This window comes from Tupaia chinensis, unplaced genomic scaffold, assembly GCF_000334495.1.
Source record: "Tupaia chinensis unplaced genomic scaffold, TupChi_1.0 Scaffold000706_1, whole genome shotgun sequence".
NCBI lineage: Eukaryota > Metazoa > Chordata > Mammalia > Scandentia > Tupaiidae > Tupaia > Tupaia belangeri.
In genome coordinates this window covers 2,694,530-2,715,953 of record NW_006160229.1, presented here as the reverse complement: position 1 = coordinate 2,715,953, position 21,424 = coordinate 2,694,530, and positions in this window count along the sequence as shown.

Below are 21,424 nucleotides of genomic sequence, written 5' to 3'. Positions count from 1 at the left end.
AGAAAACACAGGTAAGGACAAGAATGGCAGGCCCTGAAAATCACTGACAATTAATAGCACTAGGAATTTGATTAGAAGCCCAAACCCCAAAGGTGATCAACTTAGGAGAAAGCAAATCATCACCTAGAAACCTGCAGCTCAAAGGATGAAGCTGAAAATTCTTCAGTGAAAAAAAAAAAAAAAAACTTCAGTGATGCTGTAATATAAGGAAGAGGAAGGTAAGCTTTTTTCCTCTTGAAAAATATGAATAACTATGAATAACTGGATTCCTCCAACAGCCAAGAAAGGTGAAAAACTTCTTCATAATTACCACTTTCTTAGAAAGTAAAATCTCAAAGGCCATGCACTGCATTCAAGAAGACATCACAGCCTCCCTAGGGCCTCATTTCAGGAAAGGGATCTCTCCTATACCGAGAGGGTGAGAGGGTGAGGCAGACCACTACCTTTATATGTGGGTCACTGTTCCTAGCCCGAGTGTAAAAATGAATCTACCATCATCCATTGTCTGCTCTTTTCCCACAGTGTCAAGAGCAAAAAAAAAGGTGGTTGTTATAGCTTAACGTCTCAGAAGATACAAAAACAAGACTGAGCAAGAAGAGCAATCTTTTGTAAGGGTGAGAGACTGTGAATCTGTTCAGTCCCCAGATATGACTCATTCTCTTTCAATCTGAATGAGCCCATCAAGACTGGGAACTGTTGCTAAACCATAAATGCACTGGGCTCAGAGCCCCAACTCTGACCTCTGCTGAGAAGCTGCTATTAGCACTGAAGGCCGTATTCTCCTCAAAGCCATTCTGACAAGAAGCCAATAGTCCACTATCCCTCCAGAGATTATTAATATTGTGGTTTGGTTAGAAATCAATAAATGCACTTTTTAATCATCCTTGAAGCCAAAAGCCATTGAATAGTCTCCTGCAAATACCTAAAAACTGCACAATTTATTTTACTGTTGTTTCAACTACAGCATTTGTTTTGAACACATTCTATTATTTGTGGTTTATAATCAGACATGCTATCATATTTTTCAGTGAGAAACAGGTTTACAATTTTGAAAAAGAATAGTCAGTGGATTGGGTATTACTTTGCTTTTCAATAAAACTGAAAGAGCTATTATACTGGAGAATAAAAATAGAATTTGACGAAGTATAAAATCTTCCGAAGAAATAATATGTCTGTAATGAAACAGAAATAAATTAAGGTCCCCAATCTAGTCCCTCTAAAACTGTAGTAAATGATGAGCAGGCCTTGCAGCACATGTGGTTAATTAAACATTGTGTAGAAGGAGCTGGATTCTACATGGCCGACAGAGGTTTGAATCGTGGCCTCAGCAGTTTGATGGCCACAACACAATTCCTTCTCCTTCATTCTCCTCGGGATTTTGGGCACACATGCACATGCACCCAGCATGACTTTCAAGCCACCAGGTCCAGGACTAGAACCACAGTCAGCTATGTGGGAGTCCAGTGACTTAACCACCACGCCAGCTGCTAGTCCTCACTGGACTATTCTGAACTCAGTTTGATTCAGGAGTTCAGGCTTGTGCTTCCACGTTTCACAACAAAGAACGAAAACACAGAAAGAAGAGAACATAGTAGGCCATGACCTTTGCTTAGGGCTGATGCCTTAGTGAGAAGGGTTGACTAGCTATAGTCACAAGTATGCTATAACTAAGTGTGGATATAATCATTCTTAGATGTAGAAATGGTTTCATTTGTGAACTCTCTCACAAATTACATTTGTTGACAATGGTGTCAATATATTCATCAAAACAAATTTATTTGAAATAGAACTTCAAGTAATTCTGATAACACCATCCAATTGTATAATGCCCTGGCCTGTCCCTTCATAAAAAGATAAGCCTATTAAAAAGCCACATGCCAGGGCTGGCAGGTGGCTTGGTGGTTAAGGGTGCTGGACTCCCACATGTCCGACTGCGGTTTGAGTCCTGGACCTGGCGGCTTGCTTTCTCACTTTCTCTTTCTCTCTCTCTCTCTCTCTCTCTCTCTCTCTCTCTCTCTCTCTCTCTCTCTCTCCCTCTCCCTCTCCCTCTCCCTCTCCCTCTCCCTCTCCCTCTATCCCTCTCTGATCAAATAGAAATAAATAAATGAATGAATAAATAAAGTTAAATAAAATTATTTAAAAAAAAGAAAGAAAGCCACATGCCCATTTCCATATTATACACCCACTTGTTTCTTTCAAATAGCTGTTCTAGTGCTGGTAAGACCAGCATCCAGGCTCTTAGAGAATTTTAGTCAATGTAGATGACTGAACTGGGAGAGTAACCCCATTGGAATATTTGAACCTTCTCTCTCCTCTTGGCATCTTTCCTCTCACTTTTACTGAACTCACCTCTCCTTCAAAGCCTAACACTAGCCTTCCCTCATCTATGAACCTTCCATGACTTTTCTCAAAATTTCTATGATATTTATAATCCTAGCCACAATACAGTATCTTAAAGTTCCTCTACTTGTTTATGCATGTGCATATTCTCCTCCCTACTGTTTTATAACATGATAATTATCATCATCAAACATCACACTGAGGACCCACTATACACTAATGCCATGGTACAGTCAGGGAAAATAAAAATGTACTCAGACAGAAGTTCTAATTTTAAAGTCTCTGCTTCATCACTTACTAAGAAAGTGACCCTGGAAAAGAAACCTAACTTGTCTAAGTCTTAATTTCCTCATCTGCAAAATGGAAGTGACCATGGGTGATGACCAAAGAGGGGGATAAAGAGAAAGGACAAGAAAAGCAAAAGAAGTCACTGTCATCACATTGCACAAATTACAAACTTTGTTGTCCTACCTGAGCTCTATCACATGACATTTGGAATCTGGAGAGATAAGACAGAAGCATAACAAGGACAAAGACTCAGTAAAGCTCAGTTACTTCACCATTCCTTCCCTGGTATGTGTCCACTCCATACCCTACACTTTCCCACAAGTAAACACAAACTCTGGAGTTTAAACAGTGTCCTAGAGTCAATGGAAAAATCAGTGGGGACTTTTGATTGCAGGGGTGATGTGATGAGATATTCACTTTGAGCAAATTAAACTGAGAGTGCTGTGCAGAATACGTTTAAGGGACCAGTTAGTTCATAATATCTAAAAGATGGAAACAATTCAAATGTCCATCAACTAATGACTGGATAAACAAAGTGTGGCATACCCATACAACAGAATATTATCCGACTATCAAAAGGAATGAGGTCCTGATATATAACTACATGTGAACCTTACAAAGACTATAAGTAAAAGAAGACAATCACAAAAGGTAACATATGAATCCACTTACATAAAAGCCCAGTATAAGAAAATTCATGTAAACAGAAAGTAGACTAGCTGTTGCTTATGAATGGGGGTAGGAGTGAGGCAAGATAATCAGGGGCTAATGACATTAGATAGCTAAAGGGTTTGGGGTCTCTCTTTGAGGTGATGAAAATGTTCTAAAATTGACTGTGATAATGTTTACAGAACTGTGAATATTCTAAAACCACTGAGTTATATACCTTAAATGAGTGAATTATATGGTTATACACCTTAAATAAGTGAATTATACCTCAATAGAGCTATTTTTAAAAGAAGTCAAGGGCTAGCCCCACACATAGTGGTTAAGGGAGATGGATTTCACATGGCCAACTGCAGTTCTAGTCTCAGTCCTGGTGGCTTGAAAAACATGTCCAGTGCATGTGCTCATGTGCCCCAAATTCCAACAGGATGGAAAGATAAAGGAGGTATTGTGGTATGACTATGTCTCATTGCAGAGGTGCTTTATCCCTCTCTCTCTCTCTTTCTGTCTTGTGAGTACATATGCCCTGTGACAATCATTCAATTTGACCAATCAGCAGCTACTGCAATGGTCCAGGTGTGAAGTACTTCAGGCTTTAGACTATGAATCAACCAAAGACAGGAGCAACATAGGAAAGGAGGAAGTGAGAACATCTTCACAGATTTAGATTGAGATGAATGTGGAGATTATGAGAGATTTTAAAAACAGGCTCCCTGTGCCCTCTAAAAGCTGGAACACTGATGAAAGTGGGACAGAATAGCAAAGATCAGAGTCTTTGTCATCATTCAACAACAGCTTTAGATCTGCCTCAGTCACTGACGAGCTGTTTGAGCTAGAACAAGTCACTGAGCCTCTTTGAGTATCAATTTCCTCATCTGTAAAATGGGAGAAATGGTAGTATCTGCCTCATAGAGTTGTTGTGAGGATTCAATGATGTAAACATGTTAATGCTGAGTGAAGTGTCTGACACATAGGAGGTCCTCAATAAACATTATATGCCATGGTCATTATCATTATTCACACTTCTGACATACAGAAGAACAATAGAGAATGGAGCTTACATTCAGCCTGATATTAGGTGAGGCCCAGATTGGAGCTTCTTGTCTTTACCAGTGAGATACATATTAGCTGACGTGACTTCAGTGCCCCAAATACCTCTTCAACTGGGTTTCCAAAAAAGAAGAGTGAAACATAATAGCCAATCTGTCAGTAAGGAATAACCTCAGACAAATGTCGCCTTTGGCACGCCTAAGGGTAACCAGGGACATTGGACAGCACCGAACCACTCTTCCCTAACTTGGACTTGGCCACTTCCTGCCCTCATGGCAAAAAGAGAATACATCCACCAAAGAAGTCATAAAGTTGTATTAGAACACAGTCTGGGCCATTTGTCTCTATACGATGTATGGCTTTTTTAATACAACAACGAGTGTAGGAGCTGTAACAGAGACTATATGGCCCACAAACTCTTAAATATTCACGATTGCCTATTATGGAAAGTTTGCAGAACCCTGATTTAATTTATATGTCGCCCACAACTTTGCCTTTTATAATTTTTCAACTTTTTTTTTTTCCATTTTCAACTTCTTACTCTTCTTTATTGTATTTTTCTTTTAGTTTGTTGTTGTTGTTGTTTTTGCTGGGGTTTTCTGTTTTTTTGTTTTGTTTTGTTTTGGTTTTTTGTTTTTGTTTTTGTTTTTGTTTTTGCCATAGGGTATGTGCACTTGCTGGAGACAGAGACAGACACAGAGAGAAATCACCTGACCCAGATGGGCTGGCCATGTCACAATCCCTTGTCCTCCATTCTTTTCTTGGGATATTGGGTACGTATGCACATGCACCCGGAGTGATTTTCAAGCTGCTGAGTTAGCTTGGCCATGTGGGAGTCTGGTACCCTTAACCACCATGCCAAATGCTGGCCCCACTTCTTTACCATATTTTACCAAAACCATTATTGATACCATTTTCAAGATTTCCTATCTACCTAACTCTCAACAGACCAAATAGGCTTTGGGTAAAAAAGGCAGTGGAACTCAAGGATGCTGGACACCTTAAGACATAAAGCCTACGTATGATTATCATTCCTTAACCTCAATTGCCATGCTGTGATTGACATCTATAAATCATGAAGTACTGTGCATAGCAGAGACAAGGTGGTGCAGGGAGTAGGCACTGGGTGAGAACCAGAAAGCCTGCATTCTAAGCCCAGCCTTTCCAATAATTTGCTGAGTTATTCAAGGGAAATTGTTTTCCCTTTCGGGACCATAGGATCTTCCTCTGGTTGAACCTGAGACCCTCTAATATTCTCATTTGGCCCCATGACACAGGCTCCAAACTTTATAGGATACAGACTGCTGTAAATCTATATTCATGATCATGGGATGCTAGCCTGGAGTCAGGCAGGCCCTGATAAAAACCATAGTATTGGCACTTGTCCTGCTTTTGAACATCAGACCAGTGAGTTAACCCCTTGAAGACATAGTTTCTTCATCTGTCAAATAGTGGAGATTCACAAGGTACAGCATAGGGAGAAAAAAGCAGAATGGAAAGACTCAGTAAGCAGTAAACAAAATTGAATGATTATCAGCACTACTACTAAATATTTGCTTTTTACTTACTAAAGATTAAATTTTGGGGACCAGCAGATGGCATAATGGTGATGTTGCTGGACTCCAAAGTAGTCAACCACAGTTCGAATCTTAGCCTGAGTGGCTTAAAACTCATGGTGAGCACATGTATATGTGCCCAAGATCCCTATAGAAGAAGGAATCGTAGTGTGGCCATCCACTCAGGGAGTGATTTCTTGCTTTCTTTCTCTCTGGTGAGCACACATGTCCTATAGCAATAATCTCTCTCTCTAAAAAAAAAAAAAGATTTAAATTTTATTGCCATCTTTGTAGAATGTGCTAGAATACATGGTTTTACATTACAGTATACTAGAATGCATTCTAGGCTGGCATGAATGAGAATATACAAAAGAATATAAATACAAAATACACAAAAGAATCTAAACTGAAAAGAAAACATAGATTAGAAGATGGTTATTATATTACAAAGGGACTTTTTCCTTTACCAAATACTTCACCACAGGTTTCCTGCATAAGAGTAAATTTCCCTCAAAAAAGTACAATTTGCTGTACAACTATGTAACTTTCATTCAATTCTTCAAGATCACTTGGATTGTGTGAAAACATATGGTACGCTTGGTACACGTGGTAGGAAGGTACTCAGTTGACTTATGTTGGCAATAGCAACAATCCAGAAGTAATTTGGGGGATGCTGCATGGGAATGATAATCCTGAATGTTTGCAAACTGGAGCTGAAGCAAACCTGGGCTTCTAATGAAAGATCTGTGACTGAATTGCCATCCTAAGATGAGTCTCTCCCATGTGCGTGACAGCATCTTCCAGCTGATAGAACACATTCTATACACAAAGCCACCCTTACACCTCCTGATAACTCCACTAAGGTGGTCAAGATAGATTCTTCTCATTTGTCAGATAACTCAACAGAGCTATAGAGAAGTTTGGAGACTTACCCAGGTCCTTCCAGCTACTCAGCTGCAGAGGTGATGTTCAAAGTCCAGTGCCATATCTCACTATACCTTCAGCATGGCTTGGTTCCATTCCAATGTCATAAGCTTCTGAAGGAAAGTTACTGACCCTGCACTTATAATATTTAGGGCTGATAGAGAACCAACCTTTAAGATGGATTTGTAGCATGAAGTAATCAATTTGGGCCTCTGAGATGTTTATCTTCATTATTGTTTCTGGTAGCTGATTTTAATATTTTAATGAGTCATTTTATTGGGCTTAGGTTTGGAGAATGTGTGAGCAAAGAAGGTGACTTCTAAAATCTAGTTAGGATTCCAAACTTATTCATGAAAATATGTGAAAGCAGGGCCAAGCAGTTGGCGTAATGGTTAAGATGCTGGACTCCCACGTGGCTGACCAGAGTTTGAGTCCCAGATACAGCAGCTTGAAACTCACACTGGGCACATGTGTGTATGTGCCCAAAATCTCAAGAGGAGAATGGAGCAAAAGGGATTGCAGCATGGCCATCCCCTCTGGGGGATGATTTCTCACTTCCTGTCTCACTCTGGCTAGTGCTCATGCCCTATAGCAAAAATAAAAAATAAACAAATAAAAATAAAATTAAATTAAAAAAACACTTGAAAGCTACCACACAGAATTAAGACCAGGATTTGGCATTCCTTACAAAAGAACAAAGGAACCTGAATTTGCTGGTGTAATCAATGCCATAAAGGCCAAGGAGGAGACCACAAAGACTAAGAAGCTAGGAGGAAGAAAGCAAGAGTCCCCTGTGAGGCCACTAGCACCTTCACGGAACAGATGAGGAAATAGAGCCTCAGGATATTTCCAGAGGCCTTCAACAGCTAGTAAATTACGCTCTGGGTAAAGGCCATGCTATTTTATTTTTTATTGTTATGCCACTTTTAATATGTATCAGACCTTGGGGATATAAAAGTGATTAAGACACAGTCTATCCTCAAGGAGTACACAGGAATGTGGGGAGAAGGCACATGGACAAGTAAACTGACATATACAAAAAAGTGTGATAAACAGAGGCATACAGTAGTATTATCATAACGGCAGACACCTGGTCATAGTGTAAGTTGACATAAAAAATTATGATCCTAAGGGAGAAGCATGTTGTAAATTGTTCCTATAAGATGGCTTTCCCTGAAAGAAATGTAACTGGTTATTTGTCATCAATACAATACATACAAGAAACCTCTTAAAAAGCCAAGGCAACAAAATAAACTAGGTCCCACAGATGGAAAATAATCAAAAAGCCTTGGGTCATTGATAAAATATGTCTATCCTGAAATATTTATCCTTCACTGCTGAAAAGAGAAGGATCAGGTTATGAAAGCTGGCCTCTCAGGCCATCTGCCAGGGCTAAGTCTGAATCTCCAGTGAATCTCAGAAAGGAGAGTTTAAAATGAATAGTTATAGAAGTAACTAAACAATGACAGAAAGTTGGGTAGAAGAGGGAAGGTAAGTGATAGAGGACAAGGACAGAAGGAGATGTAAGAGCGATGACTTTGTGTCTTTGATGTCACCGTCTTCTATGTTATAAGGACTAGTTCATGAACACATATTCAAACCCCCAAAATTTGAAACATTAACTGACATAAGGACACTGTATAGAAGGAGATGAAAATGACAACAGTGATGAGAAGGAAAAGGAGAAGTGGCAGTGATAATTTTACTGAACTCCTAGCATTTGCTCATTTAATCAATGGAAACCTGTGGTGAAGTACTAAGACTTAAGGGTCATAGAAATGGAGGGTTGTCTATTGATGATAACATGTATGATATCTTCAACTGCACTGGTGTGAAGTGTATTCATGTTGGGTAAATTCATTTTATAAGCTGTAGTGATGTACAGTGATTGAATGTATAATTTTTAAAAAAAAAAAGCCTCAAGGAATATATATCTAAGTCTCAGCTCTACTGCTTCCTAGCTGGCCGCATCAGGCTTCAGTTTTACAATCTGCAAAATTAAATAATTATCCCTACCCTAACAATGATGAAGATATGAGGGTCAAATGAGACAATGAAAATGAATAGGCCATTGTAAAGTCTCAAAATTACTGTAACAATGTTAGTTCTCATCTTTCTTAATTTTATTTCCCATGACAGAACACTTTGACATAAAATAATATCGCATAATTTTGATGTTGCTTATGAGTTATATGAAGGGTCTTTCAAAAAATCACAGAAATCCATAGTATGAAAAACCTTTGCATGGATTTCTAAATTGTTTTGCACCAAAATAAATTAAGATTTTAATCCTATTCTTCCAACTTTTTTGGGTCCCTTCATGAAGTTGATTAAAGTATAGTTTTGTTGCTGTTTTCACATGAAATAAGACACATAAAACTACATAGGAAAACACATTTGAAAGGTCGTAAGTTACAAACCTAGAGAGTCCTGATCACTGGAAGTTCTAAGCTATGGACAGTCTGGTAAATATTCTACTCAGGCACCTGATGAGACTATAATGCCTTGTAATCCTTGCTGTGCCTGGGCAGCTGACATAGAAGAGGGCTGTATCTGAGTGACAGGGGCCATGCTTGAGATGGGGTGTAGCTGCAAACACAGATGTAGTCTTGCTCACTTGCCTCCCACCGACCACTGCTTTGCAGCTGGATGGGGGATGTGGCACCAGGGGCACAGAGGGAAGACGTGATAAATCCAGCTTTAAGATGTTGAGTCAGAGCATAGTCAGCACTTTGCATCCTCTTTCTTCTGTTCTTACCAAACTCATACATGCTCATGACAGAAAAATCAGAACATACAACAAGTAGGCAAATAGAATCAACAAAAACAGACATAACTGTACAACTACAACCACACTTAATACCCTTTAGTATGTGTTTTAAGAGCTAATCATAATGATATATGGTGATCTTTTTAAAGAAAGTAAAGATATTTTGTTAGAAAAATAAGGGGGTTGGGACCAGCAGATGGCATAGTGGTTATGTCACTGGACTCCCATATAGTCGATTCAGTTTGAGTCCTGGAACTAGTGGCTTAAAACTCATGCCAGGAACATGTGTGTGCATGCCCAAGATCCTAAGAGGAGACTAGAGGAGAAGGGGTGGCCATCCCACTGGGGGGTGATTTCTCACTTTCTGTCTCTCGCTGTATCTCTGGTAAGCACATGTGCCTATAGCAAAAATCTCTCTACAAAAAGGGGGTTATAAAACTAAGAATAAATAAGAAATACAAGGAAAAAATGGGGCAATATGGTGGTGTGCAAACCACAATAAGGTCCGCTACAGCAGGAGTTCCCAAGCCCCAGGCTACAGACTGGTGCCACATCCCCCATCCAGCTGCAAAGCAGTGGTCGGTGGGAGGCAAGTGAGCAAGACTACATCTGTGTTTGCAGCTACACCCCATCTCAAGCATGGCCGCCTGGGCTCCACCTCCTGTCGGATCAGCAAGGGTACTGAATTCTCATGGGAGTCCAAATCCTATTGTGTGATTGTTTCATTGTATATTGCAATGTGGTAGTGGTGGAAATTGGGTGCACAGTAGATGTGGGGTACTTGGGTCAGCCCAAGACCACATCCCTCCATTAGCAGAGGAATTGTCTTCCACAAGGCCAGTCCCTGGTGCTGCAAAGGTTGAGAACCACTGTTATACAGGCCTCCTGCTTCCTCACAGCTGTGGACATGAATGCTATAGCAGCTTCCTTTGATGAGCACGTTGTAGTGGTGTTCTGGGTGTCATTTCTAGAGACACATCCTATAGCCCCCACCTGCACTCACCCCAGTGATTTTGTAAGTACCTAATTAACAGCACTAAAATATCTGTGTGAGCTTTTGTTGCCTACAGATGAATGGTGACTGCTATAGATGAGTAAGATCTCAAAAGGCAGAGATGGGGTGGAGAGAAAGCAAATGTACCCCAGCTGGTGGGAAGAGCCTGCACATACTTGCAGAGGAGATATGTGCGAGATGCATTCAGGTGACCATGAGAAGGGGACTCCTACCAGAGCACAAAATCACAGCAAGTCTGCAAAGGTTTGCCACAAGGACTTTTACACCAAAATAAACCCATGAACAGGTTATCAAACATCAGAAATAACTGGAAATAACTGTATACCACCCCAATGACTCAAGACTGAGAGATGGCTAATACCATCACAACCCTAGAGAGTCCTCCTTTAGAACTACAGAAAGAGAATCTAGAGATACATAGTTATGGCGTCATACTCCCCAGATGAAAGATGTTTTTAGCAGCAAAGATAAGGACAGAACTGAGGCTGCCTAACATTGCATGACTTTATTGCTTCTAAACAGAAATTTTTGATTAAAGTATATCAATATTAACTCTATTTTATAGGATTCCAGTATTTCCGCCAAGACAGTTCTGTTGCTGTGCCACAGAAAATGTCCCCAATGAAACTGTTTCAGTTTATGAATGCTATCTATTTCTAGAAAAAACACACGCTGCTGCTTGTCATAAATGGGGAAAGTTTACATAAGAGAAACAAAACAGAACACCCAGAATGAACAGTACATTTAAAATAAAATGCTTCAGTACTGCCAAAAATGAGCACAACAGATAGCTAATACATTTTCCCATTGTAAATTCCTTACACATGAAGCATTTTTCAATCTCCAGTTTTAACCTGACACATTAAAATTTAATCATTATATTGCTGGATGAACAATCCCTCCCCACCCCCAGCTTCCTCCACACAGAAAAATAAAACATGTGGGGAGTGATGTGGCAGAAACATTAGAAAGTTTTATTCTGTGACCATTTAGCAGTAGAAGTGATCATAAATCCTAAAACCAATAAAAACCAGAGTCATATTTCTTTGATACCAAAAAGAAAACTAATTACTTCTTTATTTTAGAAAGACAGAAAAAGTACAAGCTTCAGAGTAAAATAGACATGGGTTTGAGTCCTAGTTACAACGATTTCTTAGATGCATGATCTTGGGCAAGTTTTGCAATCTCTTTGAGCCTTGATTTCCTCATCTGTACAATGGGGATTATGATATGCTTACTTCACGGGACTGTTGTAAGAGTAAATAAAAGTGTAAAACTCTTAGCACAGTGCATAATATACAGTAACTCTCAATTAATATTAACCATCAAGTTACTCTGCCTTTTCCTAATAACAACTTTGATATATAATTCACATATCATATCATTCACACACTTAAAAATGTGCAATTCAATGATTTTTTTTGTATGAGAAAAATCAGTTTGTCAAAGATTGTCACAGTCTAATCTCAAAATATTCTTGTCATCCCAAAAAGAAACCATTAGCAGTCACTATACTGCACTTCTAATCCCCATAAAAGGTTGCTAAGATCTTAGGCCCTGAAGCTGCTCATGACTGGGCTCAAATCCAAGCTCCACTACTTACTAGTTGTGTGACCCTTGGCAAGCTGCCTCTCCTAACTGGCCTTCCATTTCCTCCTGTTAGAGGGAGGTGATAACAGTACCTACCTTAAAGACCAATTTTAAGGATCCAGTGAGACATGTGTATAGAGTACCTGCTAAGGGCTGGCCTGTAGTGAGCGCCAGATAAATGGCAGCCATCACCATTGCAATCCTTATCCTTTTCATTCATTCTGCACATTTTCCTCTTCCTCTCCTTCACATGTCATTCCATTAGAATGCATTCACTGAATGGGAATGGTGCCTCACACACACCAAGCACAATATATAGTTCATAAACTAATTACATAGCAGGGGTGTGTGTGCGTGTGTGTGTGTGTCTTTTCCCTACGACTGGGTCCCATTTCAGGAAACAAAATTAAAGTGGCTTCTTGAGTAGTAGTAAGACATTATGAAAATGAAAGGACAAATGTTCACATCTAATGCCAAGTAGACAATTTTATCCAAGGTCTGTGTCTATCAATACTGCTCCAAATTATCAAAAACACTATCTAGATTCAACAAAGAGACCTAGTAAAATTTGGTCTTATTCTAGAACTCAAGGGTATGACCCTATATATACCAGGTTCTCCAGCTGCTCCAAGAAGATTTATTAAAAAGGTTCACAAAGCTGATAGATAGTGAAGCTATGATTTAAAAGCAGGCTAGTAAACACCAAAGCCTATTTTCTTTTGCCTACATCACATTCCTGCCTTGTTAGAATCATTATTTTTTCCACCAGAAATTGAGAAGAAAATTATACAGTACTTCCCTTGTTGTGCATTCTGCAATGGTAGCAGGTAACACAGAGATAGAAAAACTTTACTAAAAAATAATCACTCAATGGCCAGCAGGTGGCATGGAGGATAAGGTGCTAGATTCCCAAATGACCAACCATGGTTTGAGTCCAGATCCCAGTGCATTGAAAATCATGCCAGGCACATATGCGTGTGTGCCCAAAATCCCAAGAAGAGAATGGGGGAGAAAGGATTGCAGCATCACCATCCCTTCCCGGGGTGGGGGTGATTTTTCACATTCTCTCTCTCTGTCCCTCTCTGGTCCCCCCCAACCAAAAAAAAAAAAAAAAAAAGGAAATTAACCATTCAACATTCAGTAGCAAATTTTGCTATTTTTAACCAAGAATGAAATGCTTATACTGGATTTATCATTAAAAATACATGGTTAGATTTTTTGTATTATTTTTTCCAAGAATTGAATTATTTTTTAAATTACATTCAATCACTGTACATCTTTACATTGTACAACATGTTTTTTCCCAGAATGAATATGGCACATATTAGTCAAGTCCAAGACATTGCCATGCATATTATCATAGATAACTTTGCATTTTTGTATCTATTAAATGTTTTGTTTTTCCTTGATCCCGTCCCCTTCCATCTCCTATTCTCTATCCCCTCCTTTACTGTCTCCTATCTACAGTTGCCCACCCTGCTATTATAGCTTCCAGTCTTTCAGTCATTGTTATAGAGCACAGACATTCAGTATATTGAGTGGGGACATACAACATCTTTCATAGTCTGGCTTGCTTCACTCAGCATTAGATCTTCTGCATTTGTTTACTTTGTATGAAATGTCAGGGTCTCATTGTTTTTTATGGCTAAGTAGTATTCCATAAAGTACATATGCCAGTAGTATTCCATAAAGTACATATGCCACATTTTTTCAATTTTTTCCTCCAATTTTTTCCTCTGTTCTTGGACATTTGGTTTGATTCTATGTCCTAGCAACTGTGAATAATGCTACAATAAACATGGATGGGATGTGCAAGTGTTTTTCTGAGTCTATTCCTAACCTTTGGGTAGACAACCCATGAGTGGAATTACTTGGTCATAATAAGGCAGTTGTATTTGTAGGTTTCTGAGGAACCTCCATATTGTTCTCCACAGTGGTCGTACTAATGTGCAGCCCCACCAACAGTGTAGGAGGGTTCCCTTTTCACCACAGCCTCACCAGCACTTATCATTCTTTATTTTTTTAATCTTAGCCATTCTGACTAGTACCTGGTTAAATTTTAATGAACCACTTCTTTACTCTTTAGTACAAGTCCACTGACAACTCCTTACATTGGCGAAAATGCCTTTTACATGTTGAGCAAGTGGCAGCATGATAGAAGAGAAACAGCACTGGAGTGGGAGGCAGATAATGGGGCCACAAACTGCTTAGCTTGGCCAAGTGCCTTTGCTACAGTGACTCTTCATTTCCTCTTCCAGAATATGATGGGGGAATGGACTAGGGATGACTAAGGGCCCTTCCAGCACTAATATTATCAGATTCTCTGATGTCTCTAGGCAAAGCAAAACTGACTTCAGGTTCTCCTAACACCTACTCAATTTAAATAATTAATATCTGTATAGCCTTGGATAGCAAGTCAACAAGTGACTTAATCATGAGCTACTCTGAGAAGAGCAGAGTACTGAGGTCCCCTACCAAGTCCTCAGAGCCTGGTGAACTCAAAGCTGGTTTACTAAAGGGAATGAGATAAAATTCATTCTCATGGGGAAAAAATGCCCTTTGTATAGAATGATTTGCCTTGGAGGGTCTAAATCCCCCTAACCAAAAAAAAGGCAGAGGTGGGGGACTAGATCTACTTTTGAAAACACAGTTTTCTAAAATACAGACATACAAGATTGATGTGTTAGTGACAACTGTTCACATTACAAAACAACAGGGGCTTATAGTCCAACAGGCCTGAGTGGATTACAACCCTAGGTCCAACAATTAAATGTTAGGTATGTGAACTAGCTAGGCTAGTTCTATCCAACAATTGGATATATATTGAGTACTGACAAAATGCCAGGTGGATAGGGCTATCAAACACAGTACAATCAGTCCCTGCCCATGAGGAACTCATTGTCTCCTGGGTGGGACAGACACGTAAACCTCAAACTTTCCTGTATGAGGTGACACCTGATCCATGATTTGAACTTACTCAGTCTCTCCATGTTTCACTTTTTTCATCTGTTCATTGAAGAAAATAAAGTCAGTCTCGTAGGACTGATATAAGAATTCAATTAAACTATCAGTGGAGAAATTGAATACAATAAAAATCCATAATGCTTGTGCCCATGATATTTTCTTAATCTTATATAAAGCATAATTTATACAGTATAATCTCTTCATTTTAGGTTAAATATTTCTTGTCTGTCTATCCCACTAGAGGTACATGGATCCCACATGAGGACAAAGATCTTTGTTTTGTTCTTAATATATATCCTCAGTATCTAGAACAGTGCTTTACTTACAGTAAGTGCTCATTAGATAATTCTAGAAAGAAGGAAGGGAAGGAGGGACTTTAAAAAACATTGCTATTTTTAGCAATACATAAAATGCAATTGAAGTTAAAGTATATTATACAGGGTCAGTAGGTGGCATGGTAGTTAAGACATAGGATCCCACATGGCCAACTGCACTGTTTGAGTTTCAGACCTGGCAGCTTGAAACACACACTGTGCATATATTTGTGTGCCCAAGATACTAAGAGGAGAATAAAACAGAAGGGAATGCTTCGTGGTTATCCCCTTTGGGAGTGATTTCTCACTTTCTCTCTCTCCCTGTCTCTCTCCAGTGAATACATGGGCCATAAGGCAAAAATCTAAAAGAAAATAAGTGTATTATATAAATATATCTTCATTTTAAGTCTCTGAGCATTCCTATCCAACCATAACTCATTCCTTCATGAAATCCTAGAGTTCACATGAAAAGTAAAGTAGTGGTAGGTCAACTGGAAAACTCCAAGTCTCACAGCCATCTCAAACTTAATGTGTCCCCCAACTGAATTCTTGTTATTCCCCCAAATCTATGATTCCCAATTTCCCCAATCTCAATGAATGTTACTACCCACTCCTACTCTCCACATTCTACCAGTCTGTTTCAGATCTTATAGTTGAACATCCAACATCCATTCTCTCCTTCTGTCTTATTAAAAAGTCCCCATTTTATTCAGTGGGGCCGCATGTCTAGCTAAAAGGTAGCATAACCCAGGCTCCTTTGTAATTGACATGAAAATGACAGTCAATGGGTGAGCCTTATAAGGACTACTCTTCAAAGGGATTGATTTTGCTGGAAAATGGGGTGGGACCTTTTGTCTCCTTCACTTCCTTCCTCTTCCTTCCTGACTGGAAAGTCAGCAGGCACCTTGATCCAAGAAATGACTTTGAGGATAGAAACCTCATTCTAATTCTAGAGGAATCAGAGAAACAGAAAGCCAGGAGGCCAGTGTCCTGATGGTATCATGGAAGCACCATATGTACCACAGATTGGTTACCTCCAGACTTCTTTCATGTGGAAAAAAACATTTAAGTTACTATTTGGGAGATTTATTTTTCTTATCTTAAGACAAGTTACTTTTCTGCTATAAGTACTCAGCTCGAATATATGTTTCCTTCATAGGATTTCCTAACAGTTTTCATTAAGTTGTTTATTTCTTTGTGGTTTTCTTTTTTCATTTTGTTGTTTATCTTTTCTATTACAAATGTCACCATGATTACAGAGACTGTCTTCTTGTTTCACCATCTTGTAGCATGTGCCTGGCACATAACAGGAGTGTAATATATACTTGGCAAATAAATGATTTGAGTAGCTTGATATTGATATATAGTGGTTGTACCAGGTTGCTCCCATTTTTTAAAATCATGAGGGACTTTTCAACTCAATGAGTAAATGCACAGATTGCTAAGATGACTTCTATTAACACAACTCAGTAACAGTCTATTGAGCACCTACTAAATGGCAGGTCCTATGCTAGAGACTGAAACAAGTGTTCCCAAATGTTCATTTTATACCAGTTCATATTAAAACACTCTTATTTCAATAGCAAATTAATGAAAGCAACCAGATTCTGAACATAAACTACTTGAAATCTTAACAAGGAATGTAAGATGAGTGATCATTACTAATTTTCATTAAAAATGTACAAGTTCCAAAATAATGGGATGTTCATATTAAGACATTAGGATTAATATTCTTAATTTATTTTGCTTGTTCCTAGCAAGCTTTTATGCCATGGCATTTTTCCTCCTAGATCAAGGAAATGCAGAAACAAATGTTTCTAATTTATCCCAAAAGACCAACTTGTTTTGATTAATTAATATATGATAGACTATAATAATTTTATTATAGTTTTGTCTATTCTGGTAGCTGAATTCTTCCCATGAATACTGTTTTAATGTTGTTTTTAATCTTGAAAAAAATTAATATTAATATTAATATAAAAAAGGCAAGTGTCCCTTCTCTTAGCAAACCTTAAAGCTGACTTTAATAGTCTTTCCACGGAAGTAACCTAAAGCTAATACAGGAAGTTGTTCTAGAGTTTGGATCATGTTGCTTCTACTTGATGAAGAAAAGTTAAAGGGAGAATAAAAATAAATTCCATTTTTTTTCTTGCTGTGTCTCATTAACCAGGAAGAGAGAAAAGAACACCAGGGGGAATGTTAGTGAGGAAAGGAAAGGCCAAATTGAAGAACATACAGCAGGAGAAAGAGGTACAGAGTGACCACGTTCCTGTCTCTGCCATGGCAACCACCTGATTACTGATGGGTAGACTTCCCTGGGGATGGCTAATGAGAAAGCAAAGCAGACCATTTTGCTCCCCAAGGTAAGATATGCTATGATCTTGGATATTAGAAATATCAGCCACAGCACCAGATGAGGAATAGCCAAGCTATAAGGGCTGCTGAAGGAAAACACTGAAATAGTAACAACTACCATTAATGAAGAACTTAAGATGTGCCCAACACTATTATAAGAACCTTTATTAGTAATTGCTTAAAGGAAAAGAAAAAAAGGTACCAGGGGATGATTCTGCCCTCCATCCAGAGACATTTGGCAATATGTGGATACATTTTTTGGTTGTCACAACTGGGGAGGAGGATGCTACTGAGTCTAATGGGTTAAGGCCAGAGATGCTGCTAAACATCTTACAATGCACAGGATAATCCCACAAAGTAAAGAATTGGCCAGTCCAAAATGTCAATGGTTGAGAAATACCAATTAAACTTTACCCCTTAGCGTACAGAGGAGAAGAGGTCCAGAAAGACTATGTCTTGCCCAAAGTCACTCTTCTGTGTCATCTATACACCTATTTATTTCTATTCATCCATCCATGCATTGATGGGTCTTAGTTAAGATTTTCATTTGAATAAAAGGTCCTGCTATTTTGAAAAGTTTGAAAACAAGTGCTCCAATAGCCAGATATTCTCAGAGAAACTGAAGCAAGTGGTTCTTCTCTTTTCCAAGAAGCCATTACTATCAAGAAAGACAACCCCCTGAGTTAAATCCTAGTACTATTATTTTTTTTAATTAAAAGCAAAGCTATAAGCCAAAGGGAGACCACCCAACTCACTGTCCCTCACCCCACACACACATACACATAACATAATCCCACAGATACCTGAGGTAACACCTCCCAGCTGTTCAGGACCCAGAAAATGAGTTTCCTGCCCTTCCTCAATCACTGCCTACTCCTTTGCATTCCCTCACACCCATGCTCCCTCACACATCCATCCTGTCCTTTCATAGCATCTTCATGGTACAAGGTACTAAGCTGGGGCTGGGAGCAGGGGATAAGGATGTCCAGAGAAAAAAGCAAGACACAGTCCAGGCCCTCTAGGGGGATTCCCTAGGCTGTTAAGTGATGGAAAGAGCAAAGAATGATTTCCCACCAAGTATGCTGGTATAAGAGTTTCTGGAGGTTACACAGTTCTGGACAGGGGAGTGCCATAGATGGAAAGGAGGACATATGGCAGCTGGGAAAATGAGAGAACACTCCCTGGAAGAGGTAGTAGACATGATGTACAGCCAGAGGCAAACACATTGTCCTTCACAGAGATGTATACAGAGGAGATTAAGGAGAATCTACCAAAGAGACCTGCCGAAAGGAGTCTCTCACCCACTCTAGTTTTAGAGCTTTTAACATGCAGGCAAGACAAGAGAATCTTTCTTAAAACTCCCTATGTTCCCCCTTCTCAATGAGTTATAGACTCTATTGCCAGTAAAATTAAAAAAAAAAAAATCCTCACTTTGGCATCCATGCCCTCACTGCCCTCAAGTCTCATTGCCCTATTCAGGAACCTGCCAGGGGGTCTAATCTGATCTGCTCATCATTACCAGAATTCCCTGGGAGCTTCTCACCTTCCTGCTTTTACCAGTTTCTAAACCTTTCCCTCTCAGAGCACCCAAATCCTTACCTACTTTTACAATGGCAGTTTGCACTGCCCCAGGAATGAGTTTTTTCCTAGTATTCTCTGCAACTATGAGGATGTGTAGCAATTGCTAAATAAAACTTTTGTTTACCAAGTACTAACCATGTGCCAGGCACTGGTCCAGGCCCTTTATATATATTACCTTACTTAATCCTTCCAGGGATACAGTGTAATACATTTTGTAATCAGAGAAACTGAGGCACAAACAGGTGATGTAAGTAGCTATTCTTCTCATTGCTTAATATATGTTAATTCACTTAACCCTGGCAATAACCCTATTTTCATCATTACCCCCATTTTATGGATGAAGCAAGTAAAGCAAAATAGAGGTGAAGGCACTTGTCAAAAGTCCCACAAGAAAGTGGAATGCCAGATGTTTTTGGTTTTTAACTGCCAGAGGGCACATACACTTGCAGGAGAGAGACAGAGAGAAAGGATGCACCCCCACCCTGCCAGTGGAGAGTATCATACAGCAATTCCTTTTCCTCCATCTCTCCATCCTGTGAAGATTTGGGGGCATACACACACACACACACACACACACACACACACACACACACACGGTGTGTTTTTCAAGCCACATTTCTGGGCCAGTATTCAAACTGTGTGGTCAGTGCTGTAGGATCCAGCTCTCTTAACCAGTAGGCTTTAGGGTCAGCCCATTGAGCCAGGGTTTGAACTTGGGAAATATGACCTCCACATTGTCTTCCTAATCACTGTATAGTACTACCTCTTATATACTAACTCATTTAATCTGCACATCAGTTCTGTGAGGTAGGTAGTATCATCTCTATTTTTCTACATGAGGAAATTGAGGCTCAGAGATGTTAAATAACTTGCCCAAGGTTCCACAGCCAATAGGAAGAGGGAGCTATGATTGGAATCCAAGCAGAATCCATCTTCTTAACCACTATTCTATGGCCCCTATCAGATGATGAGCTCCCTTCAATCTCTCTATCTAGATGTTTTATTAAACCACCAACCAGGTACAGCAGGTTCTAGCCAAAGATAGTGCATTTTCAAGCCAGACTGCTATAGGCCTCCAGTGGGTTTTCTCCCATTAGGTCTATTTGGGCCCACATGCCTCACTGGTAGCTGCAGAGCCTGAGCTCCTATCTCTCCAGGCCCAGTAGGCCATGGGATGCGGACCAGCAGGATGACCTAGGCCCCTGCCTCCCTAGCCCTAGACTTAAATTGGGCCTAAACTGACAACCAGATTCACTACTGAAATATAGATGACTAATGAAGGCAGAGGAGGTGGGGAAAATGACAAGTGTATTACTCATTTTTAAACCACAAACGTACAATTATAACCTTACTCACTAATAATTTCAGGTGGCATTCTCCTGACAAGTAAGGAGGACTCTCTGCATGCCACAGGACTGTTGTATAGTAGCAAGTGGTATGGAGAGAAGCATATAATCATTTGCTGTTGTTTTTATTTCCCCTAAGGGCTTCCAATGTTATGATTCCGACATCACTGTAATTTATTACATTTCCGTCTATTTCTCATCAGTAGTGCCTGTCACAGAATGAGTTACCAATTCTCATACTCTATGAAAAGATGGGACAGGATTTAAATATTTATGGTGTTTTCTTGAGACTAGCATCTCCATATCACTTGTACAATAAGCAAGTATACAAGGTACAAGAAAGAACGTGTGTCCAAGGTGCTCAAGATTCCAGAAGTGGCTACACTACCAGCAGTGTGATTGTGAGCAGGGTAGTTATGATTCTAGGTGTATATATATAGAGAGAGACTTTTTTGTTATAAGGTGCGGACACTCGCCAGAAAGAGACAGACAGACAAAAAGCAAAAAATCACTCACCAAGGGGGATGACTATGCCACAGCCCCTTCTCCTCCACTCTCCTCTCAGGAGCTTAGGTACACACACACACACACACACACACACACACCCAGCATGAGTTTAAGCTACCGGATCCGGAACTAAACCATGGTCAACTACATGAGAGTCC